We start from the raw sequence: 6,316 nt of genomic DNA on the forward strand, positions 1-6,316 counted from the left end.
TCTGTCCATTATAAATTATAAGACCCTTCACTGATACCTCAAAATGATGTATGGGTGTGACTAGGAGCACTTTTAAGAATGTTAAAGAAATGATGTCACTGAAAATGGTGTGGACTAGAGAACTCTAAAACCCATCCCTCCACTAAAGCAACAATTAAACTGGCAAAAAATGTCAGAATTTACTTTTCCTGAATTTTGGGATAATAAAAAACAACCACCGAGGGACTGGTTAATGAAGAAAGAAGCAGCTAAATTTTGGTAAGAGATATTGTGGCATTTCAATGTAATCCCCAATCACTTCACCATCCCCAGTTCAGAAAGCAGCCATGGAGATGGTGGCCCACAATCCCGGGGCAGCTTGCTTGTGCCAGAGAGGCCAATAAGGTCCTTGTTCTCAAAAAGCTGTGGTTGTATTTTTTGACCAGTCTGGCAGCAACCAGAGGGACTGACTCAGAGGCTTGCCTTTGTTTCATCGCCCTCAGAACTTTCAGCATTGGAGCCATCTTCCCAGCAGTGTTTGTTGAAAGGATTTAAAGGCATATGCCAGCTGTAGCCACCTGGAGCAAGGGAAAACAGATGGGGCCAGAAGCAGACACGTCAGAGCACCTAGGAGGGAAGAGGCTGGGGAAAGAGAAACATGGAGAAATAAAGACTTTGAAAAGCTCCTGCACAGCCGGGCGCAGTGGCTCACGCCTGTAATCTCAGCACTTTGGCCGAGGTGGGCAGATCACGAGGTCAGGAGATCGAGACCATCCTGGCTAATGCGGTGAAACCGCATCTCTACTAAAAATACAAAAATTAGCTGGGCGTAGTAGTGCACGCCTGTAGTCCCAGCTACTCGGGAGGCTGAGGCTGGAGAATTACTTGAACCCGGGAGGCAGAGGTTGCAGTGAGTGGGGATCGTGCCACTGCACTCCAGCCTGGCAAAAGAGCAAGACTCAGTCTCAAAAGAAAACAAAAAACAAACAAAAAAAACAAAGCAAAGGTCAGGCACGGTGGCTCACGCCTGTAATCCCAGCACTTTGGGAGGCCGAGGTGGGGGATCCCTTGAGGTCAGGAGTTTGAAACAAGCCTGGCCAATCTGGCGAAACTCTGTCTCCACTAAAAATACAAAAATTAGCCAGGCATGGTGGTGGTCGCCTCCCAGCTACTCGGGAGGCTAAGGCACAAGAATTGCTTGAACCAGGAGGCAGAGGTTGCAGTGAGCTGAGATCATGCCATTGCACTCTAGCCTGGGTGACTCCTTCAAAAAAAAGCCAAAAAGTAGAACCCAAATATTCACCAACTGATGAATGGAAAAATAAAATGTGGCCAGGCGTGGTGGCTCACACCTGTAATCCCAGCACTTTGGGAGGCCGAGGCAGTGGATCACCTGAGGTCAGGAGTTTGTGACCAGCCTGATCAACATGGTGAAACCCTGCCTCTACTAAAATACAAAATTAGCTGGGCGTGGTGGTGTGTGCCTGTAATCCCAGCTACTTGGAAGGCTGAGGCAGAATCGCCTGAACCCGGGAGGCAAAGGTTGCAGTGAGCCGAGAGGCCATGTACTGTATGATTCTATTTACACGAAATACTCAAAACAGGCAATTCCATAAAGATAGAAAGTAGACTAGTGGTAACCTTGGGCTGTAGAAACTGGCAGATGTGATGGTTAATTTTATTTGTCATCCTGATTGGGGAACAGAGTGCCCAGACATTTGGTCAAACATTATTCCAGGTGTGTCTGTGAGGGTGTTTTTGGATGAAATTAGCATTTAAATCAGTAGACTGAGTAAAGCCAACTGCAAATATAGGTGGGCCTGATTAGAACAAAAAACCCTACCCTCCCTTGAGTAACATTGCTTCTTCCTGGGTCTTGAGCCTACTGGCCTTCAGATGGAAATTACACCAGTGGCTCCCCTAGCTTTCAGGCCTTTGGACTTAGACTAGAACAAAACCATCAGTTCTTCCTGGTTTCCAGCTTGCTGACTGACCCTGGAGATCTCAGGACTTGCAAGAGCCAATTCAAATGCATATATGTGTTATTGGTTTCCTTTCCCTGGAGAATTCTGACTAATTCATGGGGATTGGGAGGTGACGGTTAAGATTTCTTTTTGGGATGATAAAAATATTCTACAATTGATTTTGGTGATGGCTGCATAACTGTGACTATACTAAAAGCCACTGAATTTTATGGCATGTGAGTTCTATCTCAATATAACGTTAGCTATTTTTGTATGGTATATGAATCACATCTCATGATAACATATAGCTACTTATTTTTTTTAAGAAAATCTGCTTTTAAAGGCATTTGATACTCACATTGTATATACTTTATTAAAGACCTAGAGGCAGAGGCTCTAGAAGGAGCAGGGGTCCCCAGCCACTGGGAGATTCCCAGCTCCCTTCTCCTGCTTGGGTTCGCGCACTCAGGCTTACCCCTGCGGGTGGGCCTCTTGGACGCAGCACCCCCCGGAGACAGCGCCACGGGTGTGGGACGTTTCCTCCTTTCCAACTGGCGAGGTGATCCTGGGCAAGTCATTGTCCCTCATCCCAATTATGCCTCTATAAGGTGTGGGACAGCTCCTGGTTCCACAGAGGATCGAGCATGGGGGCAGGTGGTGGACCGAGCTGGAGGGGAAGAACTGTCGCGATGGGGCAGCAAGTAGGACAGGCGGTTCCAGATGAGCACGTGGGGTGGGGTGGGCCAGCGTGCCGTCATAGGCTCCCCATTGTGACACACGCGCAGCCTCACCTGGGATTGGCAGGGAGGGCGCGAGCCGGGGGTAAAACCAGAGTTCCAGGGCCCGACCCTGGCCAGAGTCTGGGCAGAGAGAGCCTTTACTGCTCCTGCTGCTCCTGCCTGGCCTTCCCTCTAGGTAACCCCGAACCCTGACCCCGCTGAGGAGGCCACGCTCACCTGTCTTGGGTCCCCTAAGTCCCAGGCCTTGTCTGCATGTCAGCCAGGGCTGGGGCTGCACCCCTGTGCTAGGTCTCCCAGGCCCAGCCTCTGACTGCATTCCAGGCTTCTCGTCCTTCGAACTCTCCTGCGGCTTCCCTGCCTCGCGCCCAGGTCTGTCGGGGTCTACGTAACCAGGGTCGGGTGGCGGCCTCGGGAAGCCGATGTGCTGTGGGAAGTGTGGATGCCGCGTAGCGGTGCCTCCATGGGAAGCTGTGCCTCCAGCTCAGGGACAGATGTCCTCAGTGGGGCCCACTGTCCAGCTGGACATCTCTAGAACCTCCGGGACAAATTTAGACTGAAACCCATTGAACCTTTGGAAACATTCATCAAATAAACTGAACTGGGGGCATAGGAACAGAAATAAATGAAGGTCATTCCCTGCAGAGAAGAACCAAAACCGTTTGTACAGGTGCACAGAGGCTGCCTTTTTGCTCATGATGACAAGAAACATCAGAACCTCAAAATAGGGCTTAGAGGAGCCACCTTTCCCCACAAAAAAAGGTGTGGATTGTACCTCTCTTTCCTTTAAAGAACCCCAGGATTGGTTAATGGTTCTGTGGGATACGGGGGCCTAAGTCCTGGCCCAGAATTTATTGAAATTGTGGTTTGGGAGAACCTGTGATCAATACAATTTTATTCTTAGGAACATTTTCAGCAGGACGCGGTGGCTCAGACCTGTAATTCCAGCACTTCAGGAGGCAGAGGCGGGTGGATTGCTTGAGCCCAGCAGTTCAAGACTAGCTTGAGCAACATGGCAAAACCCCATCTCTACAAAAGGAAAAAAAAGGAACACTTTTCTTCAGAAAGGGAAGATGTCAATGGACTGAACAATAGATTAAACATGTTTTGAAAAAAAAAATCTCCAGGCCGGTGCAGTGTCTCATGCCTGTAATCCCAGCACTTTGGGAGGCCAAGGCAGATGGATCACCTGAGGTCAGGAGTTCTAGACCAGCCTGGCTAACATGGTGAAACCCCATCTCTACTAAAAATACAAAAATTAGCCGGGCATGGTGGCAGGCGCCTGTAATCCCAGCTACTCAGAAGGCTAAGGCAGGAAAATTGCTTGAACCTGGGAGGCGGAGGTTGCAGTGAGCCAAGATTATGCCATTGCACTCCAGCCTGGGCAACACAGTGAGATTCTGTCTCAGAAAAAAAAAAAAAAAAAAAACTCTATAAAGATGCAAGAGTCCTTACAATATTATCAAAATGTGAATTGAAGCCAAAAGCAGAAAATCTCTTGTGGGCGGGGGGGTGGACAGCAAAAGGCTTTTTAAAGGAAGATATTCCACATAAAAAGGAATGGAGCCTCTTTCCCTCAGCGGCCCAAGGTAATCTGTGAAAAAGTTTCGCTATTCACTTGACCCCGAGAATCCCGCAAAATCATGCAAATCAAGAGGTTCCAATGTTCGTATTCACTTTAAGGTATGCAATTCATAGTTGTGATCCAAGAGTTCCTCGTGTTCCACTCAAAAAACACTTGTGAAACTGCCAAGGCCATCAAGGGTGTGCATATACGAAAAGCCACGAAGTGTCTGAAAGATGTCGCTTTACAGAAACAGTGCGTACCATTCTAATGTTACAATAATGAAGTTGGCAAACAGTGGGGCTGGACACAAGGTCGGTGGCCCAAAAAGAGTGCTAAATTTTTGCTGCACATGCTTGAAAACGCAGAGAGTAATGGTGAACGTAAGGGTTTAGATGTAGATTCTCTGGTCATTGAGCATATCCAAGTGAACAAAGGACCGAAGATGTGCCACTGGACCTACAGAGCTTATGGTCGGATTAACCCATACATGAGCTCTCTCTGCCACACTGAGATGATCCTTACTGAAAAGGAACAGATTGTTCCTAAACCAGAAGAGGAGGTTGCCCAGAAGAAAAAGATATCCCAGAAGAAACTGAAGAAACAAAAACTTACGGCACGGGAGTAAATTCAGCATTAAAATAAATGCAATTAAAAGGAAAACAAAAAGAATGGAGGAAAATTAATAAAGGCCATTAAAGAAGGTAAAGTTGTGCAATGAGAATTCAAAAATAGATTTGTTGCAAAGATTAAAATAATGCATGTAAAATACAGTGCTAGGAAAATAACAGGTCCTCAGGAAAAAATATTAGATAAAGTAACAAAGATTTGCATTTCCAGACCACTCAGAATTGGTTTGTGAATCATTCTGTGGTGATTCACATCAGATTCACACCAATTCTATGGCCAATTTACACATCCATCAAGCATCACAAGAAGTTCACACAATCTGGATTCTGAGCATGCAATCAGAGTGATTAGATTGGACTCCATATGGCCTAATCAGAGAAAGAGGAAATTTGAGAGGAGAAATGAGAAAGAGAAAAAGAAAACCAACATTACAACAAAGTACTTAGAAAAAGGGGCCCACTCACACCACGGTGTCTTTGGGTTTATGTGACTCCACTGTAAATATTAACAGCAAATTTAGTTGCCACTCATGCTTGCAGAGAAGCTAGAAGTAGGTTAAATTATACACCTCAGCCCTATAGCACTTGTCAGCTCTGTACCCCATGAAGTCCTAAATTCTGACATATCTGTTGCTATTGTTTGAATGTGTCCTCCAAATTTCATGTGTTGGAAACTAAATCCCCAAATTCATATGTTTATTGGAGGTGAAGCCTTTAGGAGGTAATTAGGATTAGATAAGGTCATCAGGGCAGAGTCCTATGATGGGACTGGTGGCTTTATAACAAGAGGAAGAAAGACCTGAGATAACATGCACATTTTTGCCCTCTTGCCATGTGACGCCCTCTATGATGTTATGACATAGCAAGAAGGCCTTCACCAGATGCCGACACCATGCTGTTGGACTTCTCAGCTCCCAAAACCGTGAGCTAAATAAACTTATTCTTTATAAATTACCCAGCCTCCCCAGGTATTCTGTTATAGCAACAGAAAAACAGACCAAGATATCTGTGAAAGCCTAGATACACTAGGCACACTAAATATCAGGAATCCAAAAATTGCTCTCTCTGGAATCCATTTCCATACATTACTTCCCTTAATCCTTACAATAACCCTTTGAGATAGGTTATATTCCACACATTTTAGAGTCGAGGAAACTGGCAAAGAAAAGTTGGGTGACCCATCCAAAGTCACACGGCTAGTAGGTAGCAAGGACTTGAGGTCCTGTCCTGACATCTGGCCCTCTGGCATAGTTGCTACCTCTTTCTTGGTAGAATGGATCTCCATACCTTAGATCTTTCTTATTTGTATCGCTGAAGACATTTTTATTTTACTTTATTTTATTTTATTTTATTTATTTATTTATTTAGAGATGGAGTCTGTTTCTGTTGCCCAGGCTGGAGTGCAATGGCACAATTTCGGCTCACTGCAGCCTCTGTTTCCCG

General features: G+C 45.9%; 1 long non-coding RNA gene and 1 pseudogene across 1 annotated transcript; one reads left to right on the forward strand and one right to left on the reverse strand.

The window, feature by feature from the left end:
• Nucleotides 1–249: 249 nt before the first annotated feature.
• Nucleotides 250–2,715, reverse strand: LOC129051039 (uncharacterized). Its single transcript, XR_008514986.1, has 2 exons — nucleotides 2,419–2,715; nucleotides 250–621 (listed from the first exon to the last, which is right to left on the reverse strand). It is a non-coding gene; the product is annotated as an uncharacterized LOC129051039 (long non-coding RNA).
• A 1,367-nt stretch (nucleotides 2,716–4,082) lies between these two features.
• On the forward strand, nucleotides 4,083–4,872 carry LOC100451862 (large ribosomal subunit protein uL22-like; annotated as a pseudogene).
• Nucleotides 4,873–6,316: the final 1,444 nt, after the last annotated feature.

This window comes from Pongo abelii, chromosome 19 (assembly GCF_028885655.2).
Source record: "Pongo abelii isolate AG06213 chromosome 19, NHGRI_mPonAbe1-v2.0_pri, whole genome shotgun sequence".
Classification (NCBI taxonomy): Eukaryota; Metazoa; Chordata; class Mammalia; order Primates; family Hominidae; genus Pongo; species Pongo abelii.